At 40.3% G+C, this 19,938-nt stretch overlaps 1 protein-coding gene across 2 annotated transcripts in view; it reads right to left on the reverse strand.

Annotated features, from left to right (window-relative positions):
* The window catches only part of DDAH1 (dimethylarginine dimethylaminohydrolase 1), a 109,965-nt gene that overhangs the window by 68,043 nt on the left and 21,984 nt on the right, over positions 1–19,938 (reverse strand). The window contains exon 1 of one of the 2 annotated variants that reach the window (XM_008064803.2): positions 11,484–11,586. The exons of the other annotated variant lie outside the window; for it this stretch is intronic. The gene's annotated coding sequence lies outside the window, so the exon portion shown is untranslated. Of the gene's footprint in view, positions 1–11,483; positions 11,587–19,938 lie in introns of those variants that run through there. 2 annotated transcript variants of the gene reach the window in all.

Below are 19,938 nucleotides of genomic sequence, written 5' to 3' on the forward strand. Positions count from 1 at the left end.
GCCCGGCTGATTTTTTGATTTATTGTTGAGATGCGGTCTCGCTGCCAAGGCGGGTTTCGAACCCGCGGGCTCAGGCAATCCTCTCACCTCAGCCTCCCAAAGGCGCAGGATTACAGGCTGAGCCACTGAGCCCGGCTTAGATTTTCAAATGAAGAGGTCAATACGGTTGAATGTATATGAGTTTGGACTTCTGAGGAGTAGTCAGAAATGGAAATAAGAATTGGGAGTCAATGACATAAAAGGGTACTTAAAACCAAGAGACATTAGACACACTATTTTGAACTGTGGCCTGCAGGAAGTGATGTGGAGGGGGGGAAACCCTGCCTTGTCCATTACTTTTAACAATAATATTCAAACAGAAAGACTCCAGGAAACATTGTTCATTCAATTACTGTTGCAAGGCATGCTAGCTGTTAGCAACAATGGATAGAAAAATCCCCCTTTGGCCGGAAGGGCTACTTAATGCACATTCATGATCATTGCATCAATGCTATTTAGAGCAGTGGTCCCCAACGTTTTTGGCATCGGGCACCGGTTTTGTGGATTTTCGTGGACAATTTTTCCATGGACAGGGCAGGGGATGTCACCAGGCATTAGAGTCTCATAAGGAGTATGCACTCTAGATCCTTCGCATGAGCAATACACAACACGGTTCGCGCTCCTATGAGAATCTCATGCCACCGCTGATCTGACAAGAGGTGGTACTCAGGTGGTTGTGTGAGTGAGGGGCTGGAGCTGTAAATACAGGTGAAGCTTTGCTTCTTGGTTGGCCACTCACCTCCTGCTGTGCGGCCTGGTTCCTAACAGGCCACGTTCTGGTATGGGTATGTAGCCCCAGGGGTTGGGCACCCCTGAGATTCTAGAGAAAAGATCTGAAAACAAATAAATGGATTGGAAGGAACTTTCTGAAGATAATAGTGAAGTCATCAAGTACCACTTCTTTCCAATTGCTTGTACCGTTTTTTTGGTTAAATTCAGTTTTGTAGACACTATAAATCACAGCAGTAAAACCAGAAGTGGTGGAGTGGGCCTGTAGTCCCCGCTGCTCTGGAGGCTGAGGCAGGTAGATTGCTTGAGGCTAGGAATTTGAGAATACAGTGAGTTTTGCTCACACTTGTGAATAGCCGTTGCAATCCAGCCTGGGCAACAGAGCGACACCCTGTCTCAGCCAACAACAAAAAAACTACCATAGCAATAGCAAGAGATCTTTGTTCTTTCAAAAATCATTACTTTTGAAATTTTGATCACTTAAGCAAAGCGACAGAGTTAGGTAAGGTTACAGGAAGAATAACTTTCTTTTTAAAAAAATTTTTATTTTAAAGATGTGGGGTACAATTCAGGGTTAGGTTAGGTATACGAATATTCATTATGCAGGTACCCTTGTTGATGAGGTGTGCCCTCCTCCTGGCAGATTCCCACTACTGCCAATCCCACACCCCACACCACCCGCCCCCAGCAATTTCCCACTACTGACAATCCTTTAGGAAGAACAACTTTCAAACATATTTCAGATCAGTCAGTCTGAAACATATTTACACTATAGAGTGCTATGTGACTAAATGAATGTTTGCTGTGCAATTAAAATACATTCTTTCTAACGTAATTCAAGTAGGTCCCCTAAGGATCTTGACCCAGAAACCCTTCATTGTATGTCATAAGTGACTGCTACTTGTGCTAAAAATGAATAAAGCTGCATTTCTTTAAAAAATACTGTATTTGCTGGCCGGGCATGGTGGCTTAGTCTATAATCTCAGTACTTTGGGAGGCCGAGGTGAGAGGATTGCCTGAGCCCGGGGGTTCGAGACCTAGTCTCTACCATAAATCAAAAACTAAGCTGGGCATTGTAGAGTGTGCCTGTGGTTCTGGCTACTTGGAAGACTGAGGTGGAAGGATCGCCGGAGTCCAACAGGTTGACGCTGGGTTGGCGGTAAGCATGCCACTGCACTCCAGCCTGAGCGACAGAGACTCCAACTCAAAAAAAAAATTATATATATATAGTATTTGCTAATTTGTCACCAGTTGAAACAAGCCTTCTCCACCACTGGTGCAAGTTAGTGTTGCATCTCACTCAGGGTTGAAACACAGAACTGTTTTTGGACTGCTGGGATGATTGTTTTTGGAATGCTGGTGCTTACTATTTTCCTTCCTAGTCCTTGTTTTTCGTGTGTGTTGTTAAAGCCTTCATTAGAGAGCCTCGTGAAAGGAACTAGTCACTATAAGCAGAATGCACAGTAGTTAATTCTGAGAAGCTGCCTTCTGATTCCAGGCCACAGCATGGTAAATAATGTTGTAAAAATTCACCCTTTGCCATGTGTTCATACATTTGCTTCTCTTGGAACTGATTTAAAGTATGTTAGTGAAAAAGCACCAGCCAGATATTTGGTTGCTTACGGATAAGAAGTAAAGGCTTATTTTCAACCATAGTTGTACAGAATAGCTAGCTTTAAGACATCATCCCTGGTATTGACAGTTGTCCATATTCTAGCATTGTAGTAACAAAAACATTGAATAATTTCTCTTCACCATTATCAAATCTGGGCACCCTCAGCCAAACTGAGACTGGAGCAGTTCAATAATATTTTCCTAATAGAAACGTTCAAGTCAATGTTTTGTCATGGGAAACTAATTATCACCTAGCTAATGAGTCTTGCCTTTCCCAAATTACTTTTGAAAAATATGGTAAGTTTCTTTCCCTTATAGTTTTTCCCCTTAAAATTTTTTAAAGTTTCTGCTTCTAATTTATCATTAAATATTAACTAATTTTTAAGTAAACACTTATTCGAGGAATAGCTACTAGGGCCATCACACAGAGGGAATTTCACATCTGGTTTTGAGTAATTCTCCAAGTACAATAACCTTAATGCCATCTAGATTTTCTTCTTATGAGGCAGAGCATGATGAAATTAGATTCTCATAAATGTCACTGCCCTATTTATTGTCTTTTTCCTTGAACCAGGGCTGAGCTGGCTGGGATCCATTGTCTCTCAAGCAGATTTATGATAGATCAGATGCATTCCATTTCAGAACAGGAATGTGCTTATTATAAAATGTACAAAGCCTATAGCCTCACAAAGCACACAATCTTTTGGCAGAAAACCACTTAGTTGAATAGTGGATACATTTTGTAAAGTTTTCTGATGTATCTTAACTAAATTTAGTATCACAGAAGTTGATATTCAGATCTGGAAATAAATCCCTTGTGAACACAATTCAGTTTATACTGTCAAAGCTAAATGCATCTTGGTATTATGTAAATACATAAGTGAAGTATTTCTTATGGACATTATATAGTGAGCCATATTTTCTTGTTGCTTCAGTTTCTGTTGGAGAGTACCTCAGGAACTTTGAAAAGTAGATAAACTCTCTAAGGGCACAATTTAACTTACTGCCTCTGTAATGATTGATGTTATTTAGTATCTGTGCAGTTAGCTCAAGAGTATCCTTATAAATATCCAGTGTGAAACGATGAGATCACTCTAAAAACAAGGAGAATGTGGATAAATTTAGCAGTTAAAAGGTTATACAAGCCGAGCTCGGTGGCTCAGCCTGTAATCCTGCGCTTTGGGAGGCTGAGGTGAGTGGATTGCCTGTGCCCGTGGGTTCGAGACCCGCCTGGGCAACATGGCGAGACCTCATCTCTACAATAATTCAAAAAATTAGCCAGGCATGGTAGCACGCGCCTGTAGTTCCAGCTACTTGGAAGGCTGAGGCGGAAGGATCGCCGGAGCCCAGCAGATCGAGGCTGCAGTGGCAACAGAGTGAGACTCCAACTCAAAAAAATAATAAAAAAATAGAAAAAAAGGTTACACAGAAAAACTAAGATCACACCAACTTTTTTGAAGTATGCCTATTAAATATAACTACTTAGTTAAGACCAAAAGGAAATGAACAAAATGGCAAACGCTATTATGGTTGGTTGGTGGATGATGGCTGATGTGTCACTAGTGGAAGCAGTTAAGAGATACTGGGGGGGGCAATAACCTTGAAATTTATTTATAAAAAAATGTGTATTTATTTTTACATGTTTAAACCTTCAGTCACCTTCAAAGTACTCTTCGTTTGATGCAATGCACCTATCAAGGCATTTTTTCCACTGCTCAAAACAGTTTTTGAATCCGTCAATGTTGATGCTTTGGTGCTTCTGCTGTTTTTTGTTTCACACTGGCAAAACGTTTGTTTCTGAGGATATTTATTATTTATTTTTTTTAAATTCAGGGAAACAAAAAACAAGTCTCGGGTGAGATTGGGTGAATAGGAGGGTGGGCATGGGAGTCATGCTGTTTTTGGTCAAAAGCTGCTGAACACTTAGTGTGCTGTGGACAGGTGTGCTTGTAAATTACCCACGCACCTGAAATGAGCAAACAAATAAATTGACAGACTCTCCAAAAAAAAAAAAAAATCACTGAAGCCGAATACATTCTCTCACAACGCTAGCTGGTACACTGATACTGATGTATTCCGAGAATATTTACCTAGCAGGGCATGCCCGTAATAGGAGGGGCCTGCCCGCCAAAAAATAATTCTGTTTTGTTTTGTTTTTGGTCCCCCTCATACCTGGGATCCCAAAGCCTGATATCTAGAACTTCATCCACCACCTACAACTCCAGTAAGCACTGCCCATTCTGGCTCCCAAGGCAGATATATGCACAGAAGACACCACTTGTCAATGCATACATTCTATTATTCTAAGCACCCAAATACTAATGTGATTCTGGATATGGGAGACTAGACTACTTGGGGCTGTGGTACAGGAGTCTTTTGCTTGGTTATCTGTCCCTGGGTTGCCTGTGGCCCAGGCTCTCACTACAGGAGTCCCCATGTTTCCCTGAGTCATTATCTTGGACTAGTTCTGAAACAGCCTCAGCCCAGCTTTTTCTCCTGCATGGCCTATTTCTCGTACATGCACATACTTGCATATTCTTTGTCTAAAAACTCTGGCAGTGCAGCTATGCCCAGAGCAGTCTTACCTTCTTAGCTCCCTGTTAAGTGGTTAGTCACTAGCTTCCCATCCTCTAGATCACTGGTCCTTGGTGTTTCCAAACTGTGAGGAATAGATATCAACTCTCTGAGAGGTCTATTCAAAGCTCCCTCTCTCTAGACTTGAGGTGAAAAAGGTAACACATCCCATCCTACACATTCAATGTAGAAAAATTAGAAAGTATAGAAAAGTCAAATAAAACCATTAAAAATCTCTGTAATGCCAACACTCATGCGTAGATACCACTCACTGTTAATACTCCTGTCACAAAACTCCCACACATTCCTATTATGTTTATGAGAACAATTTTTTGCTCTTACTATTATAAAACTATACTACACGCACATGTGTTCCATAGTTAAATAAAACACAGGGCACCATTATAAAGCAATTTAAAAATAAATTCATACTATATAAATTGAGATTGCTTTAAAGTAGATTTTCTGAAAAATTACCTTCTCTAAACAGTCTTTTGTTGTTAGGTGACTGCAACTACAACAGGTAAAGCTCCTTGTATTGAATTTTAGAATACTTCAAGGCTTAGCCAAAGCAGAGATACAGACTTGTATGGTGGTAATAGAATTTGAGAACAACTTTATAAAACATTAAATATTTAAAGAAATGCTTCAGGGTCAATTAGGATATGTGTTAAAATTTAAGGATACAAAATTTCACCACAATTCACAGAGCCTTTTTTCTCTAAACATACACAAAACAGTAAGAGAAAGAAAAAAGTAGAAATATTTAGCTGCCAAAACAGAAGTTGTTCTGAGATACCAGTAAAGTTTTTTTTTCTGTGATGATATGACATTTTTCAGCCTTGCACCAGACGCTGGGAAAGTAACTTTACTACTGCAAAATAATTATTAAAAGTTGAACAGAGAGAGGTCTTCTGTTCTCTGTGGATACAGAACAGACCCAGAATGCACCTGGTCGACTCGAGCCCTCATTATCTTGAAGACACCTGATCTCCCATAACACTGGACCAGGCTGCCAACTTCTTGTCCTCACTGACTACATGCCATGTATCCCATTTTGTAACTAAAAAGGATTTAAAATTCATGAAGCTTGTTGAAAGCTCAACTGTCACATTCTACTCATTCCAAAGTGTATGGGAAAAAGAGCAGAACAGACATTTCAACCGAAGCCATTATTGTGCTTGAATAACCATATTCCATTAAATTGCTAATAAACCCACTAGAAGATGTTGATCGCATCAACCATACAGTTGCATTCCTTTTCTTTATACCAACTTGCCCAATTTCATTCTATGCAGTATTACTCTTTCTGAGTCCTTTGTTCCGAGGTTGTCCAGAATTCAAAGCACTTATTCAGTAAGTTTGTAATCCAGTTTAGTATGCTATTAACAGAATTCTTTAGAGAAGATCATGGAAAAAGAAACTCAAACTTATTTTTGGGTCAATGACCAATTTTAAGGGAAACACATACTAAACCAGTTTAAAGGAAAAGGTCAGGATCCGTGAGGTATTAAGGAAAAAAGAAGAGAAAAAACATTCATTTCCACAATTTTCCAGCATTCCTTAAAAATAAACACAAGCCCATGTGGAATAGCCAGGTCCTAGTCCCCCCATACTAATGGTGGTGGACAATGCTGCTATTCATAGGAAGTCAGAGAGTAAGGATTTTGTCTCAGCACCGGGGAAGTTTTGGCTTCCCTTACCACCTTCATGAATTCTGGGGCTCAAAATGGAATCTGATAAATCTTACGTGAGTTTCTCAGAGCAAATAATAATACACAATAGAGTAAATGCTTTAATGTTTGCTTTTCACTAGTAGGACTAATTAACTGCCTCTATTATAAATGGCTTATTAAGCCATTGCTATTAGAATGTTAACTACTGAAAATATATGATGCTGAATAGATACCCTATGGAATCAGGTATTTAAAAATAATTAATGCAGTATTTATATCTACCTGATGACTGAGCTAGTTTATCTCCTAAACATTTAATGAAAATATATGATGAAAAAAAAGAGAAAACAAATGTCTTAACTTTAGGATCCTTTCCTCAAATGGGAAGTGATTATAGTCTCATAATTTTTCTATCCATCTTAGAGCTTCAGAAGGAAGGACACATCCCCCCAGACTAAGGGTACCAAATGCTAGTCTCCATCCAGGCAGTTTCCAATGGAGAGAGTAGAGGAGCTTTTCTTTCCATGGGCCAACTGGCTTGGAAAAAGCTGCCCATGTACCCAAAATGGTTTTTTCACCAGCGGCATCAAGCTGAAGAAAAGTAAAATTCACTTCCGGGATTGCCTTACGATTATGAAAATATTGGTGTCTTTCTTTTTAGAGTGACCAAGATTAGGTGAAATGAAATGGCTTTTCCTGTAGCTTCTTTTCTGAAACACCTTAGTGAGAACACATAAAAATAGCTCTCAATCATGCACTAAGCCATAGTAGAGGGGAAGTAAATGTTAAAGCAACAATAATATGATTCAACAAAAATAAAAATGAGTAATAGCGTCAATATAAAAAGCTGTGAAATTACACTAATTTCACAATCCATCAGAAATGGCAAAACAAACCATTCCTTTAACAAATATTAATTGATCGCCTAACACATGTCAAAGCTAGTTGCAGATATATATGTGGTACATTTCTGGACTGGAGAATTAAGTGAAAAGAAACTAGCACAGGATATTTAGCTCACAGAATCACGAAATATAAAAACCAGGAGAACGCCATGATCATACAGCTCAGGAGACCAAGTCCCACTAGGTTGAAGTAAATTTCCTGAGTCACCGGGGCAGAAGTAGGATTAGAACTCAAGTTCTCTTATTATAACAAGATTCCTGATGAGGTAGAAATGGGTTTGATATAAAACGCTCATGTGCTGGGCTTGGTGGCTCAGCCTGTAATCCTGCGCCTTTGGGAGGCTGAGGTGAATGGATTGCCTGAGCCTGCGGGTTCGAGACCCGCCTGGGCAGCGAGACCTCATCTCTACAATAAATCAAAAAATCAGCTGGGTGTGGTAGCGCATGCCTGTAATTCCGGCTACTCAGAAGGCTGAGGCGGAAGGATCACCGGAGCCCAGCAGGTCGAGGCTGCGGTGGCCGGGAGCGGCCACTGCACTCCAGTCTGGGCGACAGAGTGAGACTCCAACTCAAAAAAAAAAAAAGAAAAAAAAAGAAAAGCTCATGTTATGACTACTAATAAAAAGTTGTTTCTACTTTAAAAGTTTCAGAATAACTAACCTATTATTAATTATATATACACATTTAAATTATCTTCTTCTAGACTCAAAGCACAAATGATCAGATTTTGTTTAAAGTTTTTATATTGGCTGAGATTTCACTTTTTCATGGCATCACATGAGAAGCCATCTGCCATCTGACTAAACCCAAAGGTTATGGAATAAATGGGGCTTCACATGAGAGGGCAAGAGTAAGAACCTCACCAAACTGATAAGCTTCTGCAAAGCAAAAGAAAGCATCAAGAGAGTGGGGAGACAACCCACAGGATGGGAAAAAAACATTTGCCAACGGTATATCTGACAAAGGCCTAAAACCTAGGATCTGCAAGGAACTCAAATGCACCGAAAGGAAAAAAAAAAACCAAACAGCCCTATTACAAAGTGGGCAAAAGACGTGAATAGACACTTCTCAAAAGGAGATATATGGGCAGACAACACATGAAAAAGTGCTCAACCTCACTCATCATCAGAGAAATGCAAATCAAAATCACACTGTGATACCACCTAACCCCAATAAGAATGGACATCATTAATAAAACAAACAACGACAGATGCTGGCGAGGATATGGAGAACAAGGAGCGTTTTTACACTGCTGGGGGAAATGCCAACTAGTGCAACCTCTTTAGAAGACAGTGTGGTGATTTCTGAAAGATCTAGAAATTGACCTTCCATATGACTCAGCAATTCCCCTACTGGGAATATACCTGAAGAACTCAAGTCATTCTACCAAAAAGATACTCACACTAGCATGTTTGTTGCAGCTCTATTCACAATAGCAAAAACATGGAACCACCCATGCTGCCCACTGAAGCTGGACTGGATAAAAAAAATGTGGTACATATGCACAATGGAATATTATGCAGCCATAAAGTAGGACAAATATATGGACTTTGCAGCAACTTGGATGGATTTAGAGTCTATCATACTCAATGATTCATCACAGAAACAAAGCAGAGTATCACATGTTCTCACTCATAAGCAGACCTTGAACAATTATCATAATACTATAATAAAGGGATTGGCAGTAGTGGGAAACTGCCAGGGGAGGGAGGGACACACTTTATCAACAAGGGTACTTGCATAATAAACATTTGTCTTCCTAATCCTGAATTGTACCTCACATCTTTAAGATAAAGAAAAAAAAAAAAAAGAGCGAGAACTATGGTCCTCCATGATATTAGGCAGGAAGATACATTTTTAGAGGTTTCCACACAATTCAGAGTTCATGGTCCAGGTGTTTCTCAACTGTTATTGATAAGAAAAATTTTTTAAAAATCAAAGCAATGTACAACGTCTACTAGATTTTCCCTTAAAGATTCTTTTGGAAGCAAATGTCTCTTTTAACTTTTTTTCCCCTCTTACGCACACAGAGACACACACACACATGCAATATACACACACAAACACATACTCAGAAATTCTTCTGAATAATCTGAGGATTAAATATTTAGCTTCCCAAGTAAGTTGACAACTTCTCTTTCTCTTCATTAATATTTGAAGACTGCCCACATGAAGAATTGGAAAAGATATAGTATAAACAGTGGCATCGTTTGTGTATTTAATCTCTAATTTCTGACAGCTGAATGCTAAAAATGTAGCTTAAGTGAGCATAAAACGTGGCATGAATTAAGTTTTCAGAATGAATAAAGTAGTTAGACTGAATTTTTTTTTTTAGTCGGAGTCTCACTCTGTCACCCAGGCTGGAGTGCAGTGGCATAATCACAGTCAACCTGCTGGCCTCCGGCGATCCTTCCGCCTCAGCCTTCCGAGCAGCTGGAACTACAGGTGCACGCTACCATGCCCAGCTAATTTTTGATTTTATTATAGAGACGAGGTCTCACCAAGTTGCCCGGGCTGGTCTCGAACCCGCGGGCTCAGACAATCCACTCGCCTCGGCCTCCCAAAGTGCTGGAATTACAGACTGAGCCACCGAGCCCGGCCTAGACTGGTTTTTATAGGTGACTGTTGGACTCCGTTCCATTATTCCAACCATATTTTGCATATTGCCATTGACAAACGACATAAGTGCAAAGTAATTTTGTTCAATACATACGGATGGGTGTAAAATTCTGAAAACTATAAAGGCATGAAAGACGTTAATGAGGGTGAATGGAATTTCTCCTATTAGAGACAAAGCAATCGAGCAGGTGCAAGTTATTATGAGGGGGTCATCTTGTGTCTTCTTTTCTCTTTCTCATGGTTTCCAAATGTGCCAAATGCAAATCTTAGTGTTATGTGTGTGCTGAGCATGCCCTGGGTAGTAAACATTTCCAGTAATGGAAAGAGGATTGCACTCTGCTACATAATGCAGGAAAAGTAACAGTAAATTATACCCTGTCTATGAAGCCTGGGATTCTTTTTAACAAGTGGAAATCCTGGCAAATGAAATACTCTACGCTTGCAAATGAAATAAGCATCCAAAGCTGTTTTCTGACATCATCAAGACAAGCATAAGAGGAGATGGGGAATGTGCCATATATTTGTGTGAAACCCTGGAAAAAATGTATAGTGACGGCAAAGAGAACAAGGCACAGGTGAAATTCTAGATTAAAATGAATCTCCGGGGTGAATTTCAAAAAGCTTTTTACCTTTACCATTCTAAGTTTCCTAATATACTTTAAATGCAAAAATACATTTTAGGCCAGACACATGGATACTGAAACAATGTGTTAAACTTAATTGATTGCTCCATTATCTGTGAATAAATGATCTTTGCTATGGTTTATTCTAAGCACATTTTGCTTTGAAGCTCAAGAAAACAATATAACAGGAAGAGAGCTGTAAGAGACGTTACAGAGAATTATCCAACCCCTTGTTTTCATAGATGAACAGTTGAATTTCTTGCTCAAAGTCCCCAGGTGGTTATATTTCAGAGCTGTGTCTTCTGTCTCCCAGAGCAAAGAGCAGTGCTCTCTCCGGCATAGCTGCAGCATCAGTCATGCACCAGCCACAATAGCCGCATTTAATCATGGAGTCTTTCTAAACCCTCCACCTGGATGACCTTATATTTAAGCTTCACAACAAATCCATGAATTATGAAGTATCTGTACCATCATTCTTCAGAAGAGGAAACTGAGGCATTGAGCACTTCTGAAACTTCTGCAAGAGTTGGCCTTCAGGGACAGACCACACACCCACTCTCCGTCATCACACTCCTGGTGGCGTTTCCCTTCTTTTCCAGGGCATTTGTTGACCCTGTATTCGAGGTGCTTTCAACTGAACTCATCTACTCCCCAAACCTGTTGGCATCCTTACTTTCCAACTCGTGGTCCTCTCAGTAACCAACCTTGAACCTCAGGGGTCAGCTTTGACTCTTCCCAAATTCCTCACCCTTCTCCATGTTTCTACCACTGGAAAGGCTCTTGAACCCGTGTGCACTGCAGCTTCCTAATATCGCGCCTGAATGATTACAAACCCTCCTGACTGGTCTCCTTTCGATGGTTGACCCTTTTCATCAAATTCATCACCTACACTGGAGCCAGAGTAATTTTCCTAAAACAACAGAAATGTCATTGGTTTCAAAACCTAAGCTTATTATAGTCTCAGCTGAAATTTTCTTTTAAATGTATACTTTTTTTTTTTTTTACAACTTTCTCCTTAAAACTTTATACAGCCGGGGTGGGGGTTGGAGGGGGAACACAACATCAATAAGGGTAGCTGATCTCAAACCAGACAAAGTGGGGAACAAAGAGAGGCCCAGACTTTACCTGTATGATGACCACTTGGATACCTAAATCCTGAATGGTACCCCACATCTTTAAAATAAAATAGAAACTTAAAAAAATACAAAAATACTTTATACAGTTGTGTGAATGTGCTATTATTTTTCCTATTTAACAGATGGTGAACCAGGCCCCATGACATCTAGTAATGTGCAGTAGAAAATTTTAAAATCCGTAAGTTCTGTGATGTAAAAATGTGACTTCATTTTCTTGTACCTGGGTCATCCAGGTGAACACAGTCAAATCCAGTAATTTTCCAGTCATTTTGGATTGTAACTCAGTTAATTTCAGGTCTTTCTCCTTCCTCCTTCCTCTTTCTTTCTAGGTGACATTCACACCGAGCATTTACATAGCATTTCAGGCTGGCATCTTCTAGGATGTACAATTATCCTACCATGCTCCCAGATTCCCATGTCATAGCCAAAATGGTCATACTCCCACTGTCTCTGGTTACATGATCCATGCTGCCTTCTGTAGCCATATATTCTGGTCCCTACTGTTATACATCTTGGTACAACTGGTTCTCTCTCCCCTCACCCCCTTTCCCCTGACTTGTTGGTATAGAGACAGTAGACTAGGGATGGTTGAATGACCACTGAAGTCATAAGAGTATGTGTGCCACACTGCAGCAACCTAGAGTTTGGATAGGATTGGCTATTTCTACCCTACTGAAGACATACCATGTAAATCCTTGAATCCTATGAGGTCTGAAGTCTCCCTGGGTTTCAACAAATGGAATCCTTGAGCTCCATGATCTCAGCAGATGGTGTCTTTGATAGGAGTCTAGAGGGCCAGAGTTCTCTCTCTTCTATTAGTTTCCTTAATCACCACAAGGAGCAAGCAGGGATTCCTCTTATAAAGTGAGTCTGTCAATTCTAGCCTCAGTTTTGATAAAACTGTGGTAACAAATAAGGTAAGGGATGATAAGGTTTAGAGGTAATGCCGGCACAATATCTGGAAAAGTGACTAACACGTGATCTCTTATTCACAGCTCTGACATCCCAAAGTTCTGAAAAACAAGAGTCTTTTTTTCTTTTCTTTTTTTTAGATAAATTTACTGCCCAAAATCACTGGGTAGCAAAACCTAACTTGACATGAAAATTTCTACACACTTTATCTCACCTAGAATGAACATTCCTCAGTTTTGCTGCATGTATATTAATGTGTTTGATTAAAGGGTGCTATCTCAGACCCATTTGGGAGTGTTATGAAATATAGTTCATGCATCTATTTCTTTTCAAAACCTGAAAAATTCTGAATTTTGAGACACATCTGGTCCCATGGGTTTCAGAGAAGAAATTGTGGACTGGAAAGATATTTCTCTGCATATAGAATTCTAGGTTGACAGGATTTTTTTTTCTTGTTTTAGCACCTTTAAAGATTGTTATGAGTGGGCTTGGTGGCTCACTTTTAAAGATTGTCATAGGTGGGCTCGGTGGATTGCCTGAGCTCATGGGTTTGAGATCCACTTGGGCAAAGACCTCATCTCTACAATAAATAAAAAATTAGCCGGGCATGGTAGCATGTACCTGTAGTTCTGGCTACTTGGGAAGCTGAGGCAGAAGGATCGTCGGTGCTCAGCAGGTCAACACTGGGGTGGCTGTGAGTGTGCCACTGCACTCCAGTCTAGGCGACAGAGTAAGACTCCAACTCAAGAAAAAAAAATCATCATTATTATCTGGTCTGCATTGTTTCTCATAAGAACTCTGCTGTTATTCCAAGCTTTGTCTCTCAATGGTTTCTTTCCTCTAACTACTTTTAAGATTTTCTCTGTCCTATTGTTTTTCAGTTACAATCATACTTCATTTTATTGTGCTTTGCTTTATTGCAATTTACAGATACAGCATTTTTTACAAATTGAAGGCTTGTGTCAACCCTGCATTGAGAAAGTCTATCAGTACTATTTTTCCAGGTGCTTGTTTTCTGTCACATTTTGTAATTCTCACAGCATTTCAAACTTACTATGCCCATGTAAGGCATGTTAAAAAAGTGAAACAGCCTTATTGCTGATATGAAGGAAGTTTTAGTGGTCTGGATAGAAGATCAGACCAGCCACAACATTCTCTTAAGCCAAGCCTGATCCAGAGCAAGGCTCTAACTCTCTTCAGTTCTATAAAGGTTGAGAGAGGTGAGGAAGATGCAGAAGAAAAGTTGGAAGCTAGCAGAGGTTGGTTCGTGAGGCTTAAGGAAAGAAGCCATTTCCATAAGATGAAAGTGCAGGGTGAAACGGCAAGTGTTACACAAATTATCCAGAAGATCTAGCCATGATAGTTGATGAAAGTGGCCACACTGAACAAAAGATTTTCAATATAGATAAAAGTCTTTTTTTTTCATAATTTTTTAAAATTTAAAGATGTGGGGGTACAATTCAGGATTAGGTATACAAATGTTCATTATGCAGGTACCCTTGTTGATGAGGTATCTCCCCACCCCTGGCAGATTTCCACTACTGCCAATCCTGCTTCCTCCTCACCCACTGGCAGCTTTCTGCTACTGTCAATACTTTTCTTATAGTATTACGATAATTATTCAAAGTCTGCTTATGAGCGAGAACATGTGATACTCAGTTCTTTGTTTCTGTGATAGATCCTCAGTATTATAGATTCTAAGTCCATCCAGGTTGCTGTGAAATTCATAATTTTGTCCTTCTTTATGGCTGTGTCATATTCCATTGTGTATATGTACCACATTTTTTTCACCAGTCCTCTTTTGATGGGCAGTATGGTTGGTTCTATGGTTTTGCAATTGTGAACAATGCTGCGATAAACATACATGTGCAGGGCATCTTTTTCATAGAGTGATTTGAGTCCCTCCAGGTATATTCTCAGAAGAGGGATTGTGGGGTCATATGGAAGGTTGATTTTTAGATCTTTTAGGAATCGCCAAACTTTTTGACAGAGGCTGTATTAGTTTATACTCCCACCAACTGAAAGCCAGCCAGCCACGAGGAACCCGCCCCCTCCAAAGTCTAAGCCTAGGCGTGGCCCCCACCTAAAATGGCGCTCCCGCCTAAGAAGGCGCCCAGACAAACTAACATGGAGGCTTGGACAAGGCTCTCCGGGTTCTTCTTCCACAACAAAGCCCACCGTTCCTGCGTCCGCGAAACCCCCTGCCAATCCCAAAAATACCTCACCTGCCGACCAATAGGTAACCGACAGTTTGCTTTAAATTTCTATAAAACCTGCCACACCCCTGCCTCTATGCTGCAATTTGATTCTCAGGTTCTGTAGCCACCATGCTCACCCCCATTAAATCTCTTGGCCTTAAAGGGTGTTGAGTCTCACTGCGCGCCACCGTCTTTCACCAACAATGTAGAAGTGTTCCCTTTTTACCACATCCTCTCTAGCATCTGTTGTTTTCTGAGTTAGGTGGTATCTCAGTGTAGTTTTAATTTGCATTTCTTTGATGACTATTGAGACTGAGCTTTTTTTCATGTATCTGATGGCTGCTTGTATGTCTTCTTTGGAGAAGTGCCTGTTCTTATCTTTTGCCCACTTTGCAATGGGGCTGTTTGTTTTTTCTTTTCAGCATGAATAAAACAGTCTTATACTGGAAGAAGATGCCATCTAGGGCTTTCCTAGCTAGACAGGAGGAGTCAATGCCTGGCTTCAAAGCTTCAAAAAACAGGCTGACTCCCTTGTTAGAGGTTAATACAGCCAGTGACTTTAAGCTGAAACCAATGTTCATGTACCATTTCAAAAATCCTTGGGCCGCTAAGAATTATACTAAATCTACTCTGACTGTGCTTTATAAATGGAACAACAAAATCTGGCTGACAGAACATCTGTTTATAACATAGTTTACTATATATATATATAGTTTTAAAACAAAGTTTATTAGAGAAAGAAGAGAGAAAAGAAAAGGAGACATGCCAGAGCTGGCATGGGTGAAAGAAACTACCCATAGTTTACTAAATATTTTAAACCCACTGTTGAGAACTGCTGCTCAGAAAAAAAAGATTCCTTTCAAAATATTATAGCCCATTGACAAGGTACCTGGTCACCCAAGAGTTTTCATGGAAATGTGCAAGGAGATTAATGTTTTCATGCTTGAAAACATCTTCAGCCCATGGATCAAGAAGCAATTTCAACTTTTAGGTCTTATTATTGAAGAAATAAATTTTGTAAGGCTACAGCTGCTGTAGACAGTGATTCCTCTGATGGGTCTAGGAAAAATAAATTGAAAACCTTCTGGGAAGGAGTCATCATTCTAGATGCCATTAAGAACATTTGTGATTCATCAGAGGACATCAAAATGTCAACATTAACAGGAATCTGGAAGAAGTTGATTCCAACACTCATGGATGACTTTGAGGGGTTCAAGACTTCAGTGGAGTAAATCACTGCAAATATGAAAGAAATAGCCAGATAACTAGAATTAGAAGAGGAGCCTAGAGGTGTGACCGAATTGGTGCAATCTTATGATAAAACTTTAATGGATGAACAGTTGCTTCTTATGGATGAGCAACCAAAGTCATTTCTTGAGATGAAATCTACTACTGGTGAAGATGCTGTCAACATTGTTGAAATGACAATAATGTATTTAGAATAGTCCATAAACTTAACTTTAAGAGCAAAGGCAGGGTTTGAAAGACTGATCCCAACTTGGAAAGAAGTTCTACTGTGGATAAAACGTCATTAAACAGCATCACAGGCCACAGAGAAATGTTTCATGAAAGGAAGAGTCAATCAATGCAGCAAACTTCATTGTTGTCTTATTTGTTTAAAGTGCCACCAGCACCTCAACCTTCAACCACCAACACCCGGATCAGTCAGCAGCCATCAATGTCAAGGCAAGACCCTCCCCCAGAAAAAAGATTACTAGCTGAAGGCTCAGATGATTTTAGCATTTTTTAGCAATAGAGTATTTTTAAGTTGAGATATGTACTATTTTTTTTTTTTGAGTTGGAGTCTCACTCTGTTGCCCAGACTGCAGTGCAGTGGCCACTCCCGGCCACCGCAGCCTCGACCTGCTGGGCTCCGGCGATCCTTCCGCCTCAGCCTTCCGAGTTGCCGGAATTACAGGCGTGCGCTACCACACCCGGCTGATTTTTTGATTTATTGTAGAGATGAGGTCTTGCTGCCCAGGTGGGTCTCGAACCCGAGGGCTCAGGCAATCCACTCACCTCAGCCTCCCAAAGGCGCGGGATTATAGGCTGAGCCACCAAGCCCAACGATATGTACTATTTTAAAGATATAATGCAACTATACACTTAATAGACTACGGGATAGTATAAACATAACTTTTATATGCACTGGGAAACAAGAAAAGTGACTTCCTTTCATTGAGATTCACTTGAGCTATAGTGGTCTGGAATGGAACCTGCGATATCTCTGAGGTATGCCTCTCTTTGATTATGATGTATACAGATTTTGGTATAAAGTGGGGATTTCCCCTCACTACTAAGGCCTGGCTCTTCCGAGACCCTACTCAAAGCTCTGTGTATTATGAGGCCTCTCCGTTCTGGCTTGTGGGAACATGAACTATCTTCATCCATGAGTAAGTTCTGGGAATTGTTTGGCCTATTTTCTGGTGGTCCTTTCTCCAGTCTTGGCTAGCTCCTCTTTTGCACGGGCAGACAGACACTCAGCCAAAGACTCAAGTTAGAATTCTGCAGATCTCTGGCAGGCTCTGTTTGTGCAGTCTCCCCTCTCCACTGCTCTGCGCCATCTTGGTTTCCCTAGGCTCTGATCATTATCCCCTCAACTCCAGGCCACTAGGCTCTGCTCCCCCTCCCTCCACGGTGGCTGGGAAACTGTCTCCAGACAGTAAGCCGGGGAAATTGTAGCTCTCACTTCATTTGTTTCCCTTCTCTCAGGGATCACAGTCCTATGCTTCCTGTGTGCACTGCTTTCACGTAGTTGGTATAGCTTTCCGATTATGTACAGCAAAAGGGAAATTCCTGTAGCAGTTAATCTTTCATGCATGGAAGTTGAAGGCTCAAGACCATACGCATTATTATTTTGTTTCCTTGACAACCTCTGTGGCAGCATCACATAATTTCCCATAACTCAAGTGATTGTTTTTTCTCATTAAAACAATGAGGGACAATATTTTTCCCCTTAACAAAGAATTGAAGCATCTAGAAATTACTTCTCTAAAAATAAATGTAGTGATATCTGGTGATCTTAGTGATGTTGGCATGAAAGGGAGCAGACAGTGAGTGTGATAAAACTTCTATAGGATTTATTTAAATATGACTTAAAACTCTAAGCTCTGATATAGCTGTTAACTCTAATAGAACTTGGAAGCTAATTAAGGAGACTTTGTAACTGTACAGTAGTCTGTCTCTGGACTATGTTTGGAAGATGGGCTTGTAACAATGTGATTAATAAGCCAATTTGACCATCATATTAGAGTTAACAGAGACCCATACACACAAGTAATAATTACTGCTCATTTTTTCCCCCTCTTCTCTCCTACAATATCTGTTTAAGCTCCAGAATAAGACAGCCTTAGTCTGCCAGAGTACCTTTGCTGAAGAACTCAAAGCCATTGGCACAGAGTAAAGCAGCTGGAAACACAGAACCATAGCTATAGCCAGGGAGCATTTCTAACTTGAATCCAAAACAAATTCAGAATGGTTTTGGGGAAAAACAATCCTTTTCAGGCTGGTGAAGAAAATCAGGGTCATCTTAGAAGAAACTAGCTACCAAAATTATGACTTAATGACTATATTATTCTTAGTAACTTGCTTTCAGGAGTGCTTCCTTATTTTAACACATATGTTTAAAGAATATTATCAAGTTGGAGAGAATATACAGCCTCTTCCTCAAATAATTTTGCCACTGGGAAATCTGTATGTCTTGAATGAAGGGCTTAATTAAGGCACAGCCTCTTATCTGATGGCGGTCTCCTCTCTAGTCAGGGCAGCAGGTAGGGTGGTGGTCTAGGACAGTAATGGAGATTATTGACATTCAGCCAGGTCTCATTTTGAGTACAGGGTCTATCGTTTACTAGCTGTGTGACCTTGGCCTACTATTCAACTTCTGGTTTCTTGTCTGCAAGGTGGAGATTATAAACATGACTATCTCATAGGGTTGCTGTGATGATTAAATAAAACCATGTACATAAAAGCCTTAGTACAAAGCCTGACACACAGTGAGCTCTCAATTTTAGCTACTGTTACTGTTACTGCTTTTTTTTTTTTTTTTTGAAACGAGGTCTCCCTGTCACCCAAGTTGGAGTGCAGTCGTGCAACCAACTCCTGGGCTCAATTAATCTTCCCATCTTAGCCTCCCAAGTAGCTGGGATGACAGGTGCGTGCCACCACACCTGGTTAATTTTTTTTTTGCAAAGATAGGGTCTCGCCATGTTGGCCAGGCTGATCTCAAACTCCTGGCCTCAAGTGATCCTTCTGCCTTAAACTTCCAAAGTGCTGGAATTATAGGCATGAACCACTGTGCCTGGCCACTACTATTGTTAAGATAAAATAAACTGCTACTTGAACACTACTCTTAGAAACAAGTTAAATAAGCCGGGCTCAGTGGCTCAGCCTGTAATCCCAGCGCTTTGGGAGGCTGAGGTGAGTGAATTGCCTGAGCCCGTGAGTTTGAGACCCACCTGGGCAACTTGGAGAGCCCTCATCTCTACAATAAACCAAAAATTAGCCGGGCGTGGTAGCGCGCGCCTGTAGTTCCGGCTCCTTGGAAGGCTGAGGCAGAAGGATCGCTGGAGCCCAGCAGGTCGAGGCTGCAGTGGCCAGGAGCAGCCCCTACACTCCAGTCTGGGCGACAGAGTGCGACTCCAACTCAAAAAAAAAAAAAAGAAAAAGAAACAAGTTAAATAAACAAGTTATATAAATAGACAGTAACTATCATTAAACTATGAGATTACAGAAATAATCTGAATGGTTGAAAAGAACTAACCATATAAAAGAAATTTTAACTCATGTTCACTGTTTTCCCTGAGAAATAAAACTGGAAGCATGTGAGTTAACAACATATTTAATTTGCTTTATTTCCCCCCGCCAGTTCTACTTTCTAAAATGTGTTGTCCAGAATCATTAGGATCCTTTAA

The sequence above is a fragment of the Carlito syrichta genome, unplaced genomic scaffold (assembly GCF_000164805.1).
Source record: "Carlito syrichta isolate Samal-C Ts95f unplaced genomic scaffold, Tarsius_syrichta-2.0.1 Scaffold308051, whole genome shotgun sequence".
Taxonomy (NCBI): domain Eukaryota; kingdom Metazoa; phylum Chordata; class Mammalia; order Primates; family Tarsiidae; genus Carlito; species Carlito syrichta.